General features: G+C 39.8%; 1 long non-coding RNA gene across 1 annotated transcript in view; it reads right to left on the bottom strand.

Annotated features, from left to right (window-relative positions):
* LOC111825573 overlaps window positions 1-23,039 on the bottom strand; it is a 50,200-nt gene that overhangs the window by 17,771 nt on the left and 9,390 nt on the right. The window contains exon 2 of the long non-coding RNA XR_002828763.1: window positions 21,543-21,644. This is a non-coding gene — a long non-coding RNA (uncharacterized LOC111825573). The remainder of the gene's footprint in view (window positions 1-21,542; window positions 21,645-23,039) is intronic.

The following is a 23,039-nucleotide window of genomic DNA, read 5'->3' as shown; positions in this document are numbered from 1 at the left end:
ATTAATTCAATAAATTATTATGGAGCATGTTCTATTTGTGAGAGGCAGACAAATTCTCCTAGACTACAGATCCCTTTGAGATCGCCTCCTTTTGACCAACTCTGGCAGAGAATCCTGAAAATTTATTTGAATTATTGTTGAATCAAAGAGCTGTCTTAGAACTGCCATTTCCACCCTCAGTGTAATCCTCTGCTAAATTGCTCCCATTTGGCTGAAGCCCTCAGGTGGAGATGCCTGCAAAAGTCATTCACCAGCAAGGTGATTCCTGCAGTGGGGATAGGCCCTAACAAATATGGAGACTCACTGAGCTTAGAGAGAAGCACAGAGACCAGCATCCAGAGTCAGAAGGTGTACATTGTCACCGATACCCAAGTTCAGCCATAATAAAGTGATGTTCAATATCAAAGGAAGTTGAGAAGAATAGAGTGTGTCCATACTTAATCAAACAGGTGGCGCAGCATCTATATGCAAGAATGCCAGCCTCTAGGCTCTGTCAGAGCTGTTGAGAACTATGAAGAGCCTGAGATTTTACCTTATTTATAAGCCATGGAGCTAGACTGGCGTAGTTTCATGGATGTTGGCAAAAGACACAAGACTCCTAGGTCTGAGGCCAAAAACTAATATTCACAGCACAATAAGCAGCATGAGCATGCACCTATTTGCATCTGTTTTCTTTGCCCCCATGTCCCAAAGTGTCAATACAGATGGGTACACAGCAGTTGCCTTTAAAGGAGAGGAACCCAAGTCATTATACTGGACAATAAGCCAGTATTCACGCCCTGGCTAGTCTGGCTCAGTGGATAGAGTGTCAGCCTGCGGACTGAAGAATCCCAGGTTCAATTCTGGTCAAGGGCACATGCCTGGAATGCGGGCTCAATCCCCAGTGGGGGGCGTGCAGGAGACAGCTGATCAGTGATTCTCTCTCCTCATTGGTGTTTCTATCTCTCTCTCTCTCCCTCTGCCTTCCTCTCTGAAACCAATAAAAAATATTTTTTTAAAAAAGCCAGTAATCACTTTGCTCTGGAGAGACATTATCTTCATCTTCCAAAGCTGTTAGCAAACTTAACCCTTTGCTCGGGAAGGAGTTACCACTTCTATCTTCTAAGACTATGTGCTACAAACACATTCTTCAAGACAGAGTTCAGAACTCAGCTATTGGTGACTCTGTCCATACAACACAGAGAAACATGAGAGACCATTGAGAATTACCTCCCAGTAGGGGCATTCTTCCTTTCCCCCCTTATGTTTTGTGTAACAGGGATTACATTTTCAAAATATTTAATAAATACCTCTTTCATAAATATGATTTTTCCTGGCAGTATGTGTACCATAATAGCATAAAACAATGGAGAAGTATCTGCTGCCACCTCAGAAAGGAGGGTGATGTGACGTGGGAAAGTGTCTGGGACAAGTAGAAGGGAAGCCAGCTCTCTTAGCTTTCCAGAGGTGTACATAGTGCCAACCCCACTATCATAGTTCTTATCCTACATGAAGAGGACCTGATATGCCCTTTCACCAAATATTGAAGAAGTGAATCCAATTATACATTCAGGACTTGGGAAATGACCACTGGGTGGGCCCAGCACAAGACTCAATGAGAAGATTCTGCTGTGAGGTACTATGCACTGATTCTGTGGGGCTTTATGGTTAGTTAGAAACAACGACTGGATTAGCACTCCCAAGAAAGAGGGACCCAGAAGAAGTTCCTACATACTCCTGGGCAATGTTGAGAAAGTTGGTTTGGCAGAACAGAGGTGCTTTGGGGGGGAGAAAATTGTTATACATGAGCATATGGAGAATACAGACATAAACATGATTAACATTTCAGGTTATGTGTTTCTAGATCTCTCTCTCTCTCTCTCTCTCTCTCTCTCTCTCTCTCACACACACACACACACACACACACACACATTTTATTTAATATAATATGGTGAATACCTGCTATGTACTGATTTTTTTCTCTCAAAATTTATATGTTAAATCCTACCCCCCATGCGCTGGTATTTGGAGATGAGGCCTTTGGAAGGTTATTAGCTGAGGTCAGGAAGATGGGATCCAATGATGAGATTAATGTCCTTATAACAAGAGGATGACACAAGATTCCAAGGAAAGGCCATGTAGGACAATACCAGGAAGAGGGCCTTCAGCAAGATGACACCCTGATCTCAAACCTTCAGCTTCCAAAACTATGAGAAATAAGTGGTTTTTGTTTGATCCACCCAATCTATGGGACTTTGTTATAGAGTCCAAAACTGACTAAGATAATATATTTTTACATTATTAAATATTCTTTTTCAACATCATATTGATACACTTAAAGTAGCACATTGTATGAGACAGTCTAGTCTTGGGTATTTTCTGCCACTTTGATCCATTCAAGGTTTATTTAAAATTTGTTAGGATAAGACTAGAGTAACCCTCTTTAAGACATGCTTTTTCTTGGGTCGAGATGGCATGACCCAGATATTCTGTGAGGCATCTTCTCTCTGGTTGGCTGGCTGAAATTTCTGTCTCCAGCAGGCTGCAATGCCAGCATCTGCTGCAGCTCACAGCTTCCCAGAGCTCTTCTTTCTCAGGCTCCAGGGAGTCCCATCCTGAAGTACAGCTTTATATTTGTCCAAAGACTTGCGAGGACCCTAGGCATTTTTCTAGAGGTCTTTCACTGCATAGCTTCCTTCTCTCTCGTGTCCTGCCTACAAATGCCAGCTACTCAGCAGCCCCAATGGTGCGTTGCCTGGGCTCTACTTCCCTGCCTTCAGTCCACAAAGGCCACTAAGCTGAAAACTGGGGTGATCTGGGACTAACTTGTGCATTTCTTTTCTCTCTAGGAACACAGTCCTACACTTCCTGTTTTCTGATACCTGAAAAGGTTGTTTTTTCTATGTTCTGTGGTTTTGTAGTTACTTATGACAGGGGGGCTATTCTGGTCCCAGTTGCTTTATCATGCCCCAAACTAGTTGTCTTGTTTCACTTGTAAAATTGTTCTGCTTTGTTAAAGACAAATCTCCAGTGGACATATACTTAGCTTTCTACATACAGATACCCCAAATAATTTTCTTTGTCTACTTATTAAAAATAATAATACTGAGTCAAGATATAGAGTTTATAAAAATTTCCTCTAATTATACTGTTCCTTTTAGCTACCCCAGCATGCTTCATTAATAAATGAACAATTTTAATTGATTCATTTTACAATAAAGGAAACATATGTCTATTGTACACCTTTCCCCCCTTCACAGAGTCAAGAAGAACTATAATGAAAAGAAATCTTTCTCATGGATCTATATTTGTTACCTTTGGAAGAAACCAACCAACATTAACAGTTTCTTATGTATCTTTCAGAGTTTTCTATGTCTATAAACACATATATACTTATTTTCCTTCCTTTGTTTTATGATACAGATGGGAATATATTCTTTGCATTGCTATGCATCTTTTTAAAAATTAATATCTTGAATAGATTTCCATATTTGTTCAGATTTATCTATTTTATTTTTAAACATAGCTCTACTTCCTAGATGTACCATAATTTAATTAATCAATTCCCTATTGATGGACATTTATAGTGTTTTCACTTTTAGCATTTCAAGTAATGCTACAAGGAAAATTTTTGCAAGCCTTCATGCAGATAATAAAATATACTTCTAAGTTAAGTTCCTAAAGTGGAATTGGTAAGTCAAAATAAATATGCATTTTATTTTATTGGATATTATCAAAATGCTCTCCAAAGAGATTCCACTAATTTTCACTCCCACCAATAACAGATGATACCATCTGATGGCCCACATCCTCTGTACACTGTGAAATACCGTTTTTTAGTCCTTGCCAATCTGCTAGGTTAAAAAAATAGCATCTCATTTTTACTTGTTATTATTTAATTAGGAGTAAGGTAGTGCTTATTTCCCTGTCTTCATATTGGTATTTATTTAAACTGCTTGTTCATGTCCTTTCAATAACAAATTTTAGTGAGGCCAAGCTGGGTCAGACAGCTACTGCTAATTTCATTGGAATTATGTGAACACATCTGAACCATGTGATTTACCCCAAGGAGATGTTTCTGAAGTTGTATGTTTTTCTAGAATTTATGAGGTATTTATTATTTATTTATTTATTTATTTTTCTTGTTTTTGTTAATCCTCACCCAAGGATATTATTCCTATTGATTTTAGAGAGAGTGGAAAGGAGGGGAAGAGACAGAGAGAGAAAAAACATTGATGTGAGAGAAACACATGGATTGGTTGCCTCCTGCACATGCCCCAACCAGCGGCAGGGGTCGAGCCTGTAACAGAAGTACATGGCCTTGACTAGAATTAAACCCGAGACTCTTCAGTCCTCAGGCCAACACTCTAATCACTGAGAAAAACCAGCTAGGGCATGAGGTATTACTTTTAATGAACTTTATTCTCTAAATTAGTAATTCACATCATTTCTCTTTAAGTGTTTGATTATACCAATATCTCTCCTAATTGTTACATCTAAAGAATGGGGCTTAAGTCCTTCTTAACAACTCTGGCTGTAAGAAAAGCAAGATTCTTTGTCATTTTTAGACACCTGGATCTTCTTTGACTGCTGTCTGTCATCACCTTACAGTTCTGGTTCCACTTCCTTCCCACATCTGGGAGGGGTGAGGTCAGATGTCTGCACTATATGTGTTGCCAGCTTAATGACAGAATGTCATGTCCCATATTATCATGAAGGCATCTTGGAGCAAGTGTTATTTGTGTGAATACTTCAGAGACAAATTCTACATCTTTTGGGACTTGAGTAAAAGCTGCTAAAGGGACTTATTCTTTGGGGCTTGTCCCCCGGCTCCCTCAGGAGCTGCCTAGCATAGCTCTGGGACATAGTGAAGACTGCACTTGAACTTGTACTAGACCGAGCCTCAGATGGAGACTGCCTCCCACTTCTCCTCTAAATCTTGGGCTTTGGCAGCCCTACTGTGTGCCAATATATAATTAACCTACACATGATGTCTCAAGAAGAAGAAAACACTAGAAGTGGCACACAGTCTCCCCGGGCTGTGAAATGAAAGGGTTGGTACTGCTGGCAACAACAGTTCTTGGCTGAAAGAAGGCCCATGGCAGAGAAGACAGCTGAACTGTTGGTGTGGACACTCACTTAAATCCATAAGCCCTCACCTCATTAATCTGGTTGATCAGGACATCAGACTGTACCACCTTCTGTGACTAGGCTTTTTTGGTGAATTCTTAAATAGCCTCTTAGCCTCCATGGCGGCTCCATAATTGTGACCTTATAACAGTTACCATGGAAAGAATTCCTCGATTATAAATAATGACAATGTGAGTTTCCTAGTTACCAAGTGTATTTATAAAGTGCATTCCAAAGGTACATGACATTTAATTCCAGCCTATTTTTAGAAATTAAAGGATAAAAAAGGAAAACACCCCCTTTTTTTCAAAATAATAGTGCTATTTTTCCAAGGCTCATTATAGAACAGTAGATCTATATGACTATTAGGAAAAAATAAAGATTTTAGGTAATATACCATTCCTGGAGGGTTAAGAAAGTATTTACAATAACATAGATTTCAGTGTTAAGTCACTCTGAAAATGTATCAGAATTAGATTTATAAATTTATCTTGGGGAAATGTAATGTCCCCCAATTATGTCATCAGACACAAAAGATGGGAGGACAGATATGCTTTTTACTTTGCAAAATAGTTTTCTTAACAAAAACCATTATTTCTCATGCAGAGCTCTTGAAAACAAAGGCTTACAGAGAGAAGTCATGGACCAGAAAAGGGGAGTGAGGATTCCTAAAGAATATATCCCAAAAGAAAAGCCACTAACTGGGTTTTAAATAACTTCTTAATGTGCTGCAGGAATGCAAGTTCAACAAAGATATGAAAGCAATGGAAATATAGCAATTTCTATGTCTTGTCTAATATTTTGTCTTTCTTGAACACTATTCCAGGAGATGCTTCAAAGAAGTTGGTGTATAATGTTTCTTCAACTTGGTTTCAATGTCTCATAATTGGGAAATTTACTCCTTTCTGAATCTTTTCTCTCAGACCCTGAAACATGAAAATCAGGAACTTAATAACTGGAACCTGTACCATTAAAATTCTTTTCTCTCCATGTATATTTAATGTATTATATATTTGTAAGTTCCTTGGTTCAATTTCAATAAATATTTATTGAACACTGTATTAGGTTTCTATGGGTCCTATAGCAAATCATTACCAAACTTAGTGCCTTAAAAGAACACTAACTTATTATCTAACAGTTCCATAACTCAGAAGTCTGACAAGGTTCAGCAGAGCTGAGTTCCTTTAAGAGGCTCTAGAGGAGAATATGTATTCTTATCTCTGCAGCTTCTAGGCACCCACCTTCCTTGGCCTATGGCCTCTTTCAGCCACCTTTAAAGTCAGCCATGGTGGGTGAGTCCTTCTCACATCACATCACTCTAACTTCTTCCATCCTCACATCTTTCTCTCATTCTCTTCTGCCTACTTCTTCCTCTGATTAGGGTCCTTGTGATTACAAAAGGCCCACCTGGATAGTCTAGAATAGTCTCCCCATCTCAAGGTTCTTAACTTAGTCACATTTGCAAAGTCTCTTTTGCCATTGAAGTAACACATCCACAGGTTCTGGGGATTGCAACATAGACAGCTCAGCCTAATATCCCTCATGTAACAAGGTAGCTCCATATAGCCAAGCATCACAGCATGGTTATAATTATTTTTTTTTTACTTCTTTCAGAGTGTTTTTTGAGAGCAAAAGAATTTCCCAAATTTCCCCAGCAAACCTGTTCTTTAAGATCATTGGCTACAATTACATCACATTTCCTTGCCTGAACTCAATTTCAATAAAGAGGAATCTGTTTGCAGGGATGGCTTGAGTTAAGCAAGAGCCACTCCAAGAATTGCAGTTGTGCCCCCTGCCCTAACTTCATGGCCCCTTTAAAGGGTATGTAAACTTGCCTAGGAAGGAGAATTGGCCATAGCTAGGAGGTAGGTGACCCTTAATTTCTGCCTTTCTTGGAAATCAAGAGCTGTAAGGTTTGATACGGTCAAAGAACTTAAAACTGGAAGAGGTTTCCAAGTCCATCGGGAATAAGGTGAACTGATCCGTCATCAGGCCAACCTTTCTTTTTTGAAAAAGATCATCTCCTTTATATTCAGATGGAACAAGAGCCAGCTGAATGTAGTAATATTTCAAGTGTTAGTTACACCTCATAAGAAGAGTTAGAAAAGTGTCAAGACCTTCTTCCCACAAGTAATTTTTTCAGCATCTACTAAATGTACTATTTCAACTAGAAGCTAGAACTTCAAATAAAGAAACCTCAGTTTGGGACTAGCTTATTTATTTATTTTTCTCTTCTGCTTATTTTGGGATTTATGTCTGAATTTATGCTGACTTTTCTAAATATGTTTACAAAACCTCTGTAGTCCTTTATTATTTTTAATCCAAGCTTAAAATGTGTGTCCCTGCCACTAGGTATTTGATACAAAAAGGCAATTTCTACTTGGAAAAGCAATGGCAAATAGTTCCTGAGGCATATTCGTGTTTCACTGTGGGCATAATTCTTCTTTCTGATTTACACACTGATTATCTATTCAGAGGAAGCACTTAGTCTCCACTTAAAATGTAGGAAAACTTTCCATTACCATCAACTGGAAGATTGTGAGCCAAGCAACATACTTTATAAGCACAATACAAATGCATAAAACAAGATATCGGGCTTCAACCCCCTCCCCTCCCCAAGTAATTTCATGAGAAAATATTGCTTTTTTTTAAAAAAAAATAGTCAATCACAGAAATGGCTTTTCAACTCTTAAAATGTGAGTAGCAAACTGAAAGTTTTTATTGCTAAAAAGGGGGTCTTGCCCTGGCCGGTTTGGCTCAGTGGATAGAGTATTGGCCTGTGGACTGAAGGGTTTCAGGTTTGATTCCAGTCAAGAGCACAGGCCCGGGTTGCAGGTTCAATCTCCAGTGGGGAGCATGCAGGAGGCAGGTGATCAGTGATTCTATCTCATCATCAATGTTTCTATCTCTCTCTCCCTCTCCCTTCCTCTCTGAAATCATAAAAATATATTTTTAAAAGAAATTAAAAAGGGGGGCTCAGTTTAGGCTAAAAATAGCAACTCACATGCCAAGGTACATTCATGAATGTTTACTTACAATAAAGCTTTAACATATGCCACATGATTAGAGTATAACCCTTATCCTTTTGAAGTCAACAATACACAGGTCATAGACTTCTTCCAATCATAGGACACATTAGTTAGCTCTCAGGAGGAAACTCTGGGGTGGGACATAGCAGCATTTTTATTTTCATGCAGAGCAGAGGTGAGTTTACACAAATAATTTATGGAAAGCTAGGAATATTCCAGAAATTCAGTCTTTTGTGCTAATATTGCCTATAATCACCAGGAAAGTATAGTCCTAGAGTCCGCATCACATGCTTCTGGGAAAATCTTTCCTGACATTTTAGTTCATTGAAATAAAATTTTGTGATCCCCCTTTAACATTTTGGTAAGACTGAAGAAGCATCACTGTAACTTACGAAGCTTTGGCCTGTTTGATTTTGATGCCCAATGTCAGCATAGCTGTTTCTCCTGGTGGCAATCCAGGTGCAGATCACGGAAAAGAAGTCCTGCCCCAGGAGAGTTGATATAGTTGCCATGAAAATGCAGCACTCAGGTCTCCTGTCATAGGGAGCATGAATGACTGATTCTCCCAGCTGCTGCCTTTCTGGATGCACTACTACAATCACTTCCCTGTAGGCTGTTCACAGACAATGACTAAACACAGCAAACTTTCGCATAATAATTACACAGGATTCCTCTACTGGGCAACTTTAGTTCAGTACTCTCCACGGTCCTCGCTGATCCTCTCATGGAACTGCCCTGAAATCCAAGACTTTTCCTACCCAAGCCCTTTTCCTTTCCTCACTCCTTTCATAGGTGGCAGACCTGTATCATAGTCTTCATGCTCACCGCATTATATCCTGCACCCACCCCAATCCATCTCTCATAGGTCTAATTCTATCTTGGAGACTTTGTCTAGATAGATCTGAACAAACTTACTTTGCTTCCCATAAGTTCACCAAAAGGCACCACACTTGAACAGAATGTGAAGTCTCTGTTGAATAATAAGACTAAAACATGATCAATACATGAATTATAAAATTTTTAAGAAGTACATTTTCATAATCCAATAAATACACAGAGCTAATAAAAATTGGCCAACAAAGTCCCTTTAATAACTACTATTGCAAACTTATAAATTTTATAAAACTTGTTTGGGAGGAAAATGGATTATCTCAGTACCTGGGTACAGGTTGAAAATGTTCTGGTGCTGAACTACAGTCCCATTGGGATGGCTCTCAAAATCAATGGTGAGGTGAAATCCTCCCAATGGGCATTGCTTCAGGTGTTTCACCTGGTTGTCCACATTGTGCAAAAAGAGAACTGAAAAAAGCAAGAATTTATGGAGACTCAATATTATGCTTATTTCAGCCAGAGGGATATTTTATAATTTGAAGTCATGCCTCATCTCTCCTAATCCCTTCCATATGAATTCCCATGGTTCTTGGGATAAAGAAGCAAATTCTCAGAATTGCCTACTGGCCTTGTATGACCTAGACCCTCCTGGACCCTGCAGTCACCCTTGCACTCACCGTGGAGGAGCCCTCTGGGACTACAGCTCCCTCCCTTCTACCTGAGTGCCTCCCTTTTACTGCTGTACTTCTGAAATATTTCCTCCTTCCCTCTTGACCTGCTGGGCTCTACTCAAACTTCAGGTCTTCAGCTGGAATTTTACTTTCTTAGGAAACGTTTCCAGATCCCAGAGAAGTTGCATCTTCTATGACAAAGACAACAATGTGTCCTGGTTTATCTGGGCAGTTCAGGTTTTCACCAGTTGTCTGGTTACTGGCCCCTCTCATTCACTGGTTTCAGGCATCTGGTCCCCCCACCTATAATTCATTTCACATACTGTACTTGTGCTTCATCAGAATTACCCAGCTATTGAAAATATGTATGATTTTATTTTTTAGTATCTGCTTCCTTAGAGAAACTGTAAGAAATATATTGGCAATAATATGTTTAGTGTGTTCCATCACTGAATTTCCAACATATGGTAGAGTCATGGGCACATCTAAGATGCTCATTGAATGAATGAGAGATTGACTGAAAAAATGGGGCATTGAAATATTATCCAATTGCTTTCATCAAGGACAAAAAGGTTGTAGGTCTTGCTTTAATTTACATTTCTTTGATAACTACAAAGATAGATATTTTCCCTTACTATTTATATTCCATTATGAATTTTTGACTCATATTCTGAGCTCTTTCATTTTTTGTGGTCTTTATAATGTTATTATGTTTGTGAACAATTGATTTATTATAGACACTAATCCTTTATCTGATTTATTTGATGCAGACTAGAAGTGACAGTTATTTTCAATTATTTTTTTATTTCTTTCATTTTTGTTGTTTTCCATCTTTTATATGATTAACATTTTTATAGTAAAGAGTCTGTTAACCATTTCTTTCATTATCTCATTTCTTGTCTGGCATACTTACTCTAAATTTGTAAGAAATGTTTTTGCTTATTTGTTTTATCATAAATTCTTGGTTATTTTTAAGCTGTTTGTCAAAGTTAATTTTGACATTTGATCTAGAATGTGGATTGAAACAAGTTTATCTCCATTCTCTTTGGCTATATAATAACTTTAAAATATAGCTTGTTACAGATGAACTTTAGTCCAACTCCTTCTACTCCATAACTGTCATAGCACATGCAAAGTACTAAAATGCTGTTGTGTGTGAAAATCTTTGTAAACAAGATGGTCATCTTAATAAATGGTGTGGAATGAGGAATCTGATCATTACCACCAAGTTTTCCCATAGCTATTGGTGGATAAAATTTTAGTCTGGTGAGGGCAGAGGGGAGGCAAGTGGGAAGGGAAAGGAAATTGTACACAGTAAGACAGATGTTTCTCTTTCCATCTGGACTTCAGATGAAAGTTAAAGATGAGAATATTAATCTGACATTCTTAAATCATGTCTTTTCATTTATTAACTTCAAAAATATTTGCTGATGCCCTCTAGACTTGCATACGCACCCTTGTGAGGAAATGTATGCATTTAGAAGAAGGTGAATGGGATCAGGGATGAAGTCTGTGCTTACGCAAATGTACAAGCCTGGCCCAAAGGAATGTCAACCCTCATTCACAGCAGCTGACCCACTGAACCAAAATGGTAGCTCAGAGATGTTTGTGAAATTATGCATTAAAAACAGATGAGAGTGGATAGGGTAAAGCCATCTAAACCAGAAACTCCACACATTCTTAGCCAATGTGGAACACATTCAAGTCTTTGCAGCAAAGCATACCCTTTTAGACCAAGTTGAAACTTAAGGTGGAGGTTTCTTCTAACAGCATTGATTAACCAAATGCTGTCAACGAGCACAAATTTATAACTGACTTCTGATCATTGGTTACCAAAGGCCTCATAATCAACCTCACTTGTATTTTTTCTTTTTCTCAAGGAACTAAGTAGATCTCAGCTCATTTCATTTATTTGAAATAAAGATTAGATCTCTCATTTGTTTTATGGCTTTCATTTTTGAGAGGAAAAAATGATGAGTGCATTATTTTCAGCAAAAAATGGAGATAGGAAGTCTCCATTAGCCACCATATTGTTGTTGTATTTCTCCTTTACTTTTTGGTTATTGGATTACAATTTGCTCTTATGGATATGAATGCTGCCATTCCCTTCTATAATGAGTATTGTGCTGCTTTCTTGGTTCAGCTGACCTTATCCTTCTTTCAGATCCTATCTAATAAAAGAGTAATGTGAAAATTAACCAGCACTCTCTCACTCCGTCACTCCCTCACTCCATCACAAAGATGGCGGTGGCCACAGAGCTGGAGCGATGCCCCAGCGATGGAAGAAGCCAAGCTTCCCGCCTGCCCTGGCTGGTGCTAGGCTCCGCTCAAGGCTAAAAAGTTTCAATTATAGAAGTTAAATAAATCCCAGATACCTGCTTTCAGCCTGTGGGCATGGCCAGCCTGAAAATGGCCATCAGTCCCTTACCCAGGCTGGCCAGGCACCCCAGTAGGGTCCCCCACCCTAAAGAGGCTGTGGCCAGCCTGAAAACCGCCCTCAGCCCCTCACTTAGGCTGGCCAGGCACCCCAGTGGGGACCCCCGCCCTGAAGGGTGTGTGACCAGCCTGAAAACCGCCCTCAGCCCCTCACCCAGGCTGGCCAGGCATCCCAGCGAGACCCCCACCCTGATCTGAGACACCCTTCAGGGCAAACCAGCCAGCCCCCACCCATGCACCAGGCCTCTATCCTATATAATAAAAGAGTAATATGCAAATTGACCCTAACAGCAGGACGACTGGAAATGACTGGTCACTATGACATACACTGACCGCCAGGGGAAAGACTCTCAATGCAGGAGATGCCCCCTGGTGGTCAGTGTGCTCCCACAGGTGGAGCTCTGCTCAGCCACAAGCCAGGCTGATGGCTGCCAGCACAGCGGTGGTGGCGGGAGTCTCTCCTGCCTCCTCAGCAGTGTTAAGGATGTCTGACTGCAGCTTAGGCCTGCTCCTCACTGGCAAGTGGACATCTCCCGAGGGCTCCCGGGCTGCCAGAGGGATGTCTGACTGCCAGCTTAGGCCCAATCCCCTGGGGAGCAGGCTTAAGCCAGCAGGTGGACATCCCCCGAGGGGTCCCAGACTGTGAGAGGGCACAGGCCGGGCTGAGGGACTGCCCTGAGTGCACAAATTTTTGTGCACTGGGCCTCTAGTAGTGTAATAAAATGCTAAACTTAAAAATGAAAATAGAACTTCTAAAAAGAAAAGAATACCAACTTTTGTTTGCTTAATTTTTAAGATTTAAGAAGGATATTTTGAGTAATTAATGAATTGTAATCTAAAGGTCAGACTCAGGCAATATTGAATCCTATTTTCATAGAGTGTCCCCCAAGTCTTGCTTGTGATCTTGTAAATGCATATCATTCACTCATAAAATCTTTATTGACTATGCCAGCCATCATAATAGGTTTTAGTGTTGAACAAGCAGACAGAATTCCCTGCTCCCTGTCTGAGTGGATACTCAGCAGATGAGGTCTACAATATACACCCATATGAAATTCTGTTTCCATAGCCTACAGTTTCCTAGGATAGCTCATATTTTCCTTTCTTTCAGCCTTTTGGGGGAGAAGTACAATAATGCATAAATTTAAAATAGTGTCAAAAACATCTTAGGGACCACGGCTGTTCCTAGAAGATATTGTAGTATTTAAAATCCAGCCAAGCTGATACCACTGTGGCTGATTTCATGGCACCATAACATCCTATGTATTTCTGTAAGAGAGAGAAAACATATTTTGCTGTGGTACCTTCAAGTCAGTTTGGGCTGAGGCAAGCATTCTTTTTTTTTGTCTTTGATAATCCAGTATCTACAAATCAAATGTTGTCACATCTAGCATTTAAGTGTTTTAGAGACTATTTCATACTGAGAAGGAAAATAAAAACGTTATAGAGCATTTGTTACATATGTTACCAAATTGAATTATTACAACCACCAGTGTGAATAGATTGTTTTTTACACTTGAGGGGACTTTGCCCCAAACCCACATAATTAGGGTCGTTATAGATTCCCTCAAGGACAAGACCAGAGACAAGAAGAACTAGCCTATGGAATCATGAGTGGAAGTGGGATCCTTTCTCCCCCCAAAGACCTAAAAGAGGGCAGCAAAGAAGCCAAGGAAGGGAAGTATAGTGCCGCTTTCTTGGTTCAGCTGACCTTTCATTCTGGAATCCAACTTCAGGCTATGAGAAGACAGGACAGAAACAAAGAAAAGGTGGTGGGTTTGGGGGAATTGTGGCCTTATCAAATTTATCAACTTGTGCCCATGACTCTGACATGAGTAGCACAGTCAGAAATAGGGCTGAGCTCTTGGCAGCAGGTTTGACAAGAATGGGGTGAGGGTAGAGAGCAAGGCAGTGCCCAGGAACAAGAACAAACCCATCAGGCTCCAGAGAACCAGAATGATGGAAGCCTTGAACACTCAGCACCCAGACAACTGAGGACATTTCTGATGGGTCTCTCTGCCTGGAACTTCAGCCCCCAGAGGTGAGATAGCAAAAGACTACTTTCAAACCCCACTTTTTGTGGGGTAAAATCTAACATCTGTCATTGTGTCTGGAACTAAAAAGAAGAGCCCTACATATACTTGTGATTGTTGGTGACTAGTAGCAGTTGGCTGAGTGTGAGAAAGAACCTAGAAAGTCAAAATTCAAACCCAGATCTGTCTCAATGTGATTCTTTGCATGAAACAAGGGCTACAAGGCTTAGCTTCCATCCAACCAAAGAAGAATGAGAACGGATGTTGACTAGCCCTGACAGATATTCCTTGCGCTGTGCTAGAACTGGCCCAGTTCACCAAGGAGCTCCAGGAATGGGAGCATAAGGGAAAATTCTAAAACAACTTGTGGCCCAGTGCACAGATTTGTGCACATTGAAAGGAAGCAGGGTCTCACTCTCTCCTCTCTGGTTCCAGGGTGCATCACCCAAGAACCACCACTGCCAAGTCACTGCAACTTGGCAGCAAACCAGATTTGGGGACGACAGTGCCCTAGCAACAATGTAACCCATGATTGAAGGTGGAATCGCACCGCCCTGTGAGGAATTGGGATCCCTCCTCTCTGGTTCCAGGGTGCATCACCTGAGAACTGCCACTGCCAAGTCACCACAGCTCAGCAGCTCCTGCATTGATCGTCTACCACCTGGTGGTCAGTGCACATCATACGCCCTGGCCAGTCAGATGGGTCGGATGGTTGGACAGTCACTTAGCCTTTATATATATAGATTGCAAAGGATGTTGAAAGTTCAGACAGGTTTTTTAAGCTGTTCATGTCACTGTGACGATATATTTTTAAGTTCAGGGGCCAATGAATGAAGGGAAAGGAGGAAAGAAAACTTCAAGAGGATCCAGCCTGCGATCCTCAAGCCTTCAGGAGTTATCTAACCTTCTTATTGTTTGTTTTTTTAACACTCCCCATGCCTACATAAACAAACCTCTTTCACTGTGGTGGAATAAATTTCTCAAATTAAAGTGCATTAAAATACATTTTACTGATAATAGATTGAGATGTTTACAATAAACATATTTAGAAATGTACTATGCTATTGCAAAGCAAGAATGGAAGTCACTAATATTAAAATTTAATGTCACTGTAAATAAACAGAATATTTTAAGCCAATTGGCTGAAATTTTCATACCCATATTTTTAAAAAATTTTAAATAAAACACCCATCAGTAAGTAACTTTATGCACTCTCAGCCCAGAAAAACATTCTCTTGACTATATTTTATCTCTATTCTATAGAATTTTATCTATCTTTGTCTATATTTCCTAGACAAACAACTCCGGAACTGAAGGCTTTATTCTTGATGTTCATAGTAAGTAACTCTCACACTTGCTAAAGGAAGTAAGAGATCTTGTATGAGAGGAAATTCATTTTGGTCCGAATACGTTTGTTCATAATTCCTATGGCCCACTACTGGCTTTTCTGTTGACTTCCACATGTATTTTCTAACTTGCAACCAACCATAAGGGTCTTCTTATTCTAAGTGTTTTTCACCCTAGCATGTTGAAGAAGGATGTCCTTTAAGCATTTCCTTGGTCTCACCTCTCTGAAGCTTAAGCGTGGTGCCAACCTCATAACTGGCACATATCTGTTCAGTTCCATTTCCACCTCGCTTTATTTGATTCTAATTCAGCAGCCAGTCTTATCTGAAGAAGAGTGCATAGCAAGAGGAAGATGACCAGATCAGTGTAACATTAGGAGACATTATTTGGTGTACTTGGCCACGTTAAGCAAAGAGGGGAAAGTCAGGCAAAAAGAAGTTGGGGAACAGCACATTCAATGATTAAACTTTTGCTGTTTACGTGAATTTTCATGTGTCACAATCTCAGTTACAAAACCCATAAATCTAAGTGAAGAAGACTCCAGAGCACACTGCTGCCAATGTCATTTTGAATAGTTGAAAAGAAAAAACCAAGTGGGAAATGTTAGCCATTAAACAGGATTATTCTCAGTCCATAAACATAAAATGAAGTGATTTTTAGTATGTAGACTAAGGAAGACTGAGAAGCCTGGATTCAATGCCGTGTACGCTGGAATACTGTCCTTCCACTAGAATCCCCAGCCACTTCTGGCTTAATATCAAAAGTGATCATTTGAATGGGCCACAGTGCTAATCTGTCAAAGAACTCATTTCCTGGATTTTCTGACTTTGTTGACGTGATCAGGTTCTCTTTAGGAACATCATGGTCAAACATTTGGTAACTGAGTTTGCACAACACACACCAAATATTCTCTCAAAAGCCTATTTGTTTACCTGTTTGTTCTTTTCATTCATTCCTTTAACAAATGCTTATTGTGCCAAACACTGTGCTTTGTGTGCGAGAAAGTTGAGAGCAAAAAACAGATTCTGTCTATTGCAAATACATATGTCAGCTGAACCCATAATTCAGCAAACAGCAACGTATTTGTTTCATTTTGTTTTCTGTACATTGGAAACGCTGTCTCTCTCTGTGGTCTGAGTACAGGCTGTCGGTTACAAGTTTCACCCTTTTATTTGTTGGTTTCATGGCCTTGAGCCATAGCCTCCCTCAATTTCCTCATCCATATAACTTGGAAAAATAGCCCTAAACTCTCGGGAATTAACCAATTAGGGATTTCAAAGGATTTGAAAATCTTTCATGGTTTTGCTGCATTATTTTATTAGGAGTCTATTAACATGCTTCATCTTTTGTAGTTTTGTAAATTATAAGCAATAAGTGATCTGTCCTTTGTTACATTTACACTATTGATCTTTATTCTTGATTAAATTTACTGTTAAGTGAACCTCTTTTCACTGTTGGGATTTTCCTTTCTATTTCAAAGAATTCCTCAGCATAGGGAAGTGTCTTCCTTCACATGCCACTTTCAAAATGTAGTGTTTTTGTGGATTTTGAAGTTATTCTAAGTGTTTTACATTATTTCAGTACAGAGAAGAGCAAATTTGCTGAGTATAGAATGAGAGAGAGAGAGAGAGGGAGGGAGGAAGAGAGAGAAAGAAAGGGTCAGAGAGAGAAGGGAAACACATTCAAATGCTTCTTACAGATGAGAGGCCTAATAGCAGACAAATATAAAAAGATAGTTTAATGTATGTGTATAGGTTGAAGATAATAAAACAGAAATGGTGAATAAAATATTATAATAAAATTCATGAAGTTAGAAACATATCTATTATCTGTGTATAGGAGCACATAAATGCAATGTAAATAGTTTCCTAACTATAGTAAAATGAGAAATGATATGGATGAGCTATTTTTAAAGTAGCACCTTGTTTATAATAATGTTTTTTAATCCCTAACTTCTAATTAATGCAAGATAAACAACCCACCTAGCACATTCTATCATTACCAAATTACCTGTGTCTCATAAAAGAATCACTCTTTATTGCATTTTAAAATCATGAGTGTGTGAAAATTCCTTTCACTGACAGTATTTTCCTAAGTTAACTATAGTACATATTTTTCTGTATATTCTGTAAGACTACCATTCATTTTCACGAGTTATGCCAAACTTTACTCTTTTATAACATCATGAAAAGGGTATGTTCCCCGCCCTTCAGATCAAAACACACTCCATTTTTATCCATGAATTTCATGGCTCTTCCATTTAACTCACAAATGCATTCATTCTGTTACACAGTGCGTCCTGGGAGTAATTCCAGGAACAGCGAGCTCCATCCCTGCCCTTTGTTTTTAAAGCAACTTTATTTACTTATGAAACCCTCCCACGGGCACAAGTGGGGTGGCAGCCCCTGCCCTGCATCATCTCTGTGTCTGCCAGGGAGCGCCCCGTGCAGTGTGACCTGGGTCTGCGTCGTGGTAAAATGCGGTGTCCTGGTGTGGTAGTGATCTGTGTGGTCAACAGGAGCTGGCCATTGAATGCTTCAGAATCTGCAAGGCAGGCAGATCTCTCAGCTTCCCTCCCGGGGCTAAGTGGGCAATGCCTGTCCAGGGGTGGTTGGAATTCACCCACTGACGGGCAGCTTTCTGGGTTCCTGATTAAAATATCCCCTCCCCTAATATTTTGGTCCCTCCTATGACTTCTCATGTATCAGAGAGAAAGAGACAGAGAGCATTCCATCAAAATTTGCCGTATGACAAGATGTGATCAGGTTTTTGAAGGAAAGAAATGGTGCTCTGATGGAGAATGACAATGGAGTCTACTTGATATAGGGAGGCTGTCCAAGCTGAGATGTGAATGAAGACGTCCCAGTCCTGTGAAATGCAGAGGGGAATGTTCCCAACATGAAAGAAAGCACAAATGTGAAGTCTTCTTATGAAATGAAACCTGTCCTGTCCAAAGAAGGAAAATGATGGTATCTAAAGGCCCTACATGGAGTGTAGTTAAGGTGACTACAGGTTTACTTTTGATCTCTCAATGTCTATCGATAATCAAAAGGAACATGTGAGTCAACCAGAAGCAGTAAAGTGAAAAAAGACAAAGGTAACTTACATTTCGGGGGGGTTGGTAGGGGTGTACAATTGTCTGCCTTGAATATGTAGAAGTAACAGCACAGGCCATCAGGAATTTGTTTATAGTGGACATCCAAAGACAGAATAAATCAGAGGGGCCCCAGGCAGAGGAATGAAAGCCAAAAGACATAGAGAAACTTAACCCCAAAACTCCAAACGAAGCACGAGACTTGAGGTGCCTGGGAAGAGTCTGAGGGCAAAGTTCGTGTTCAGCCCCAAGAGCATTGATGAACGGCCCTCCAGATCAAGTCCTGGGACTTGTTTGTTGCAACCAGCTTAGATAAAAAGAGGACAAGCTGCCTTTGTGGAGCAAAATTAAAATATTTATTTGCCATCATGCCAAAGCTTTGAAAGTTTGTCTAAGAGAGCTCTTCGTGCAATTTCATTATGATGTGCCTTGGTGCCCTTTCTTCATGCATTTTTGTGCTCAGGTTACTTGAGCTTGTTGGAGGAGTGATTGTATAGTTGTTCCCAAATTTGGGAAATGTTTGGACAATAGTTTCCAAATAGTTTTTTTGGTTTGTTTCTCTTTTCTTCTTTAGAGACTCCAATTATACATATTGGAGGCTGTTTAAAATTGCCCCACAATTTAATGATGCTCTGTTCATTTTTTTTTGCCAGCCTCTTTTTGTTTTGTTGTTTGTTTGTTTGTTTTTTGCTCTGTGTTTCATTTTGGATAGTTTCTTTTTCTACGTTTTCAAGTTCACTGATCTTTTCCTCTGCAGTGTCTAGTACACTACTACGCTCATCTAGTATCTTTTTCTCCTCAGATATTGTAGTTTTCATCATTATAACTTTGAGTAGACTCATTTTTATATCTTCTGGGTCTTTCCCTCAATTTATGCTCAATGCTCAAAAACATGCTCAAATTTGTCCTATAGTTTATTAAACATATAGAATGGAACATATAGAATACAGTTATAACAATTGATTTAATGTTTTTATTAATAATTGTATCATCTGTGTTATTTTCAGATCTGTTTGGGATTTGTTTCTATTTTTCTGCTTCTTTTCATACTGGCAATTTTTCATTAAATGGCAGACATTGTGTATCTTATCTGTGCTGACTATTTCCGTATCCTCGTAAGTAACCTTGGTCTTTGTACTAGGACACAGTTGCATTACTTGGGAACAGTTCGGTCTTTTTTGGTCTTGATTTCACTGGGACCAACGGGGTCTTTAGTCCAGGGTTATGTGTGCCCACCACTCAGGCAAAACCCCTCACAGTGCCCTATTGGAACTCCGTAAACTTAAAGTGTTTTTCTCTCTGGTGGGTGGGAACACACTCTATTCCTGGCCTTGTGAGAACTTCAGGGCTGTTCCCATGATTCTTTCAGGCAGTTCTTTCCCCAGATGAAGATAGTTTCCTTTTGAGCATGCAATGACCCTCAGCTGAAGACTTAAGGAGACCCCTCTTCAGTGTGTCCTCTCTCTCTCTCTCTCTCTCTCTCTCTCCCTCCATCTCTCTTCTCCATGGTACTTTGCAGAGGGTACTCCATCCACTTTGGCCTCTGTGGGTTCTTAGTGTCATCTCCTCTATTCAGGGAAACAGTTGTTCCTGGGGAATCATCTTCCTATGCTGCCGCTGGAGACACTGTCCTGGCAGTACTGGCGGCAATTACACGGTTATCCTGTTTGCTTCCTATATCTCAGGATCACGGTCCTGTGCTGGCTGATATCTAATGTCAGAAAACCCCTGTTCCTTATTTTTTACTGTCTCTTTTGTTGTTTCACTTAGGAGAGAAATCCAGTCCCTGAATCTTCCTCTTGGTCAGAAGAAAAATCAAAATAATCAATATCTATTTTTCTGAAGTTATAAAAGGTACATGCAAGGAGCAGATGTTGGGAGCAGAGAACCATCAAAAAACTGTATCAAATAATGACTGAATTAAACAAAATAACACAGAGGACAGCAGATAATATTTATCAATGGCTTTCAGAGCGCCAGCCTCTATTCTAAGCACTTATATGAATCATCTCGTTTAATACTCTGAACAATCTTCTGAGGTAGGTAGTTTTCAAAATGCCCATTTTATAGATGTGAATACATCTATAAGAGAAATTAGTTAAATTGCCCAAGAAATTGTAGTTTACCAGATATGGGAATAGAACCCAGGTGATCTAATGTTAGAGTCTATATTCTAACACTATAGAAAAACGACAAAAGTTATTCAGAACAGAATAGTAGCAACTAGAACCTTAAGGAAAAAAACCAAAATATGGAATTTTATTGGCTTTGTTAGATACTCATAATTATTCATATTTTCATAATTATTCGTCACACCCTTGTTTTTTCCAAGGCCAGTGCAGTCTGGGGAGACAAGGCTATGCATCATCATGAAATCATATATGACTTACTGCCTCCACCCCTGCTGGCACACTTTCTCCACCTCTCTGAAGACTCATCCCGAAACCTTCCTCTTTGGTTCTAAAGTGTTCTAACATTTTAGACAGCGGCCACAAGTTTCTTCTTTTCTGTGTATATTACGAGCTTTTTGTGTTCAATGCACCTATCAAAACCGATGCACTTCATTACATAAATACATAGAGATACACATCATAGGCCCACCAAGTTTATACAATGTTTCACTTAGGAACATATTTTTTAAATGATCAAGTTTCACCCTGCCAATTTTTTTCACAGTCTATCTCTGTCACTATTGAATCTGATGTATGGAGTCGTATGACCTCAGTGCAATGGTGTCAGTGGACTTCATTTACCATTTCCTTTCTTTTGAGCTTTAATATAAATTTGTAAAGGCCATAGTATTAGATGGGATGTAAACTTGTGGTGGAATGTAGAGAGGCGACTTGTGTATGAATTTTGTGTTTGAGACCCTACATGTCCTGCAGTAGAGCTCTGAGCTGGCCCAGCCCCTATAGCTGCAGCCATGGCAGCCTCCGCCCAGGACAGGCACATCCTGTCTCAATCATGTGCCTTCTACACCGTGGCTACAGACCTTTCTCCAAGTCACCTCAGCCACTTTCCTCAGTCATGTGTCTTCCATCACCAGGGTTGCCATCGCTGTAGCAGACACTTTTCCTTAAAAGTCGCTGTACAACTTTGTAACAAAAAAAATGTATTTGTCAGAATATTTACTAAGGAGGAGAAATAGAACCAAGATCCTATAATATGAGGGGTAAAAGAGAATGATATATAGTAGCTCCAGGTTCAAAGGTCTGTAACTCTATGGGAAATGCTCACAGATTAGAAAGTGTGTCAGTCAGGATGGTCTAGGATACACTAGTTACTAACAAACACTGCTCACTTCTCAGGGGTTACTCAGGCTGGCCAATAGCACAGGTTTATTTCTTACTTATATTCTATGTCTATCTGGCATCAGCTTCGGCTCCGCTCAGTGTTATCATTAATCTGGGACCTAGTCTAATGGAGCCACTATCTGGAACGTTGTCAGACTCGTTGCAGAAGAAGAAGAGAAAGGAGTGGCACCATGAGCTGGCTTTCGAGGCTTCTGCCCAGAGACAGTGCATGTTGCTTCCTCCCACATTACATCGTCCACACAAGAGACATGGCACTCAGCACGGTAGGTTCTGGCCTTATGCAATCCTCCCAGTTCTCCTACTAGAAGAAACACAGTACCATGGCCAACCCTGATATTCATGGGCAAAGAAGTCCAATGCCCAGGGGGAAAAACATGAATATTTTGAACAATAAAACAACTAGGGAATGAGGGCTTTCTTCCTCCATCACAACAGGTTCACATGTGACTTTAAGGACTTAGCCTTACATTCTCCCAGTGAGAGCAGAGCTAAACATTGTTATCTGAACACAGATAACAAATGCCAGCACATATGGAATGGGCATTGGAGTAACTAAGTTGTTGCTCCCATTAAGAAGTAAGTTAGTGGGAAAGAGCTACAGACCCAAAGACCAAATGAAAATGACAGTGGGACCCTTAGGTCCCGTGTTAGCAATTAACACGTGTGTCTAAATTATTCAGATTGGCTTCCACAGGGTAGTGCTTAACCTCTTCCTTCTCCTGTCCATGTAATGCAGTTGTGAAAAATTCAGAACATAGATGTCAGTCAATAGAGAGAATAAAAGTCATGTTTCTATCAGGGATTTGAACAAAAGATTTCTTTTTTTCAGTTTAAGGACCTCACAGCCCTGGGGAAACAAGGTAAAATGGAGTTTAATTGTCTCATTTAAGAAACTGAGATTATTTTATTTACATAAAAATTTCTTAGATTAAAAAATATAATTGCTGGGACCATGGACAACACCTGTCAGAGGGGCTCTCTGAATCGGCAGCAAGTTGTGAAAGCTTCATTTCCCTCTTCTGAATGTGGGGCTGAAGGTCACTTTAGCTATAGAATTAGGGATAGCAAGCTGCATAGAAAATAGCACAGTAGAACCTACAGGAAAAGATCACCCGGTGAATAATTTTGAGAGTAGAACATGCAGCATGGAAGTGTTTTAATTGCCCCTCATGGTC

The sequence above is a fragment of the Myotis lucifugus genome, unplaced genomic scaffold (genome assembly GCF_000147115.1).
Source record: "Myotis lucifugus unplaced genomic scaffold, Myoluc2.0 scaffold_33, whole genome shotgun sequence".
Taxonomy (NCBI): Eukaryota; Metazoa; Chordata; class Mammalia; order Chiroptera; family Vespertilionidae; genus Myotis; species Myotis lucifugus.
Note: the sequence above shows the minus strand (reverse complement) of the source record. Positions and strands in the feature narration are given on the sequence as shown.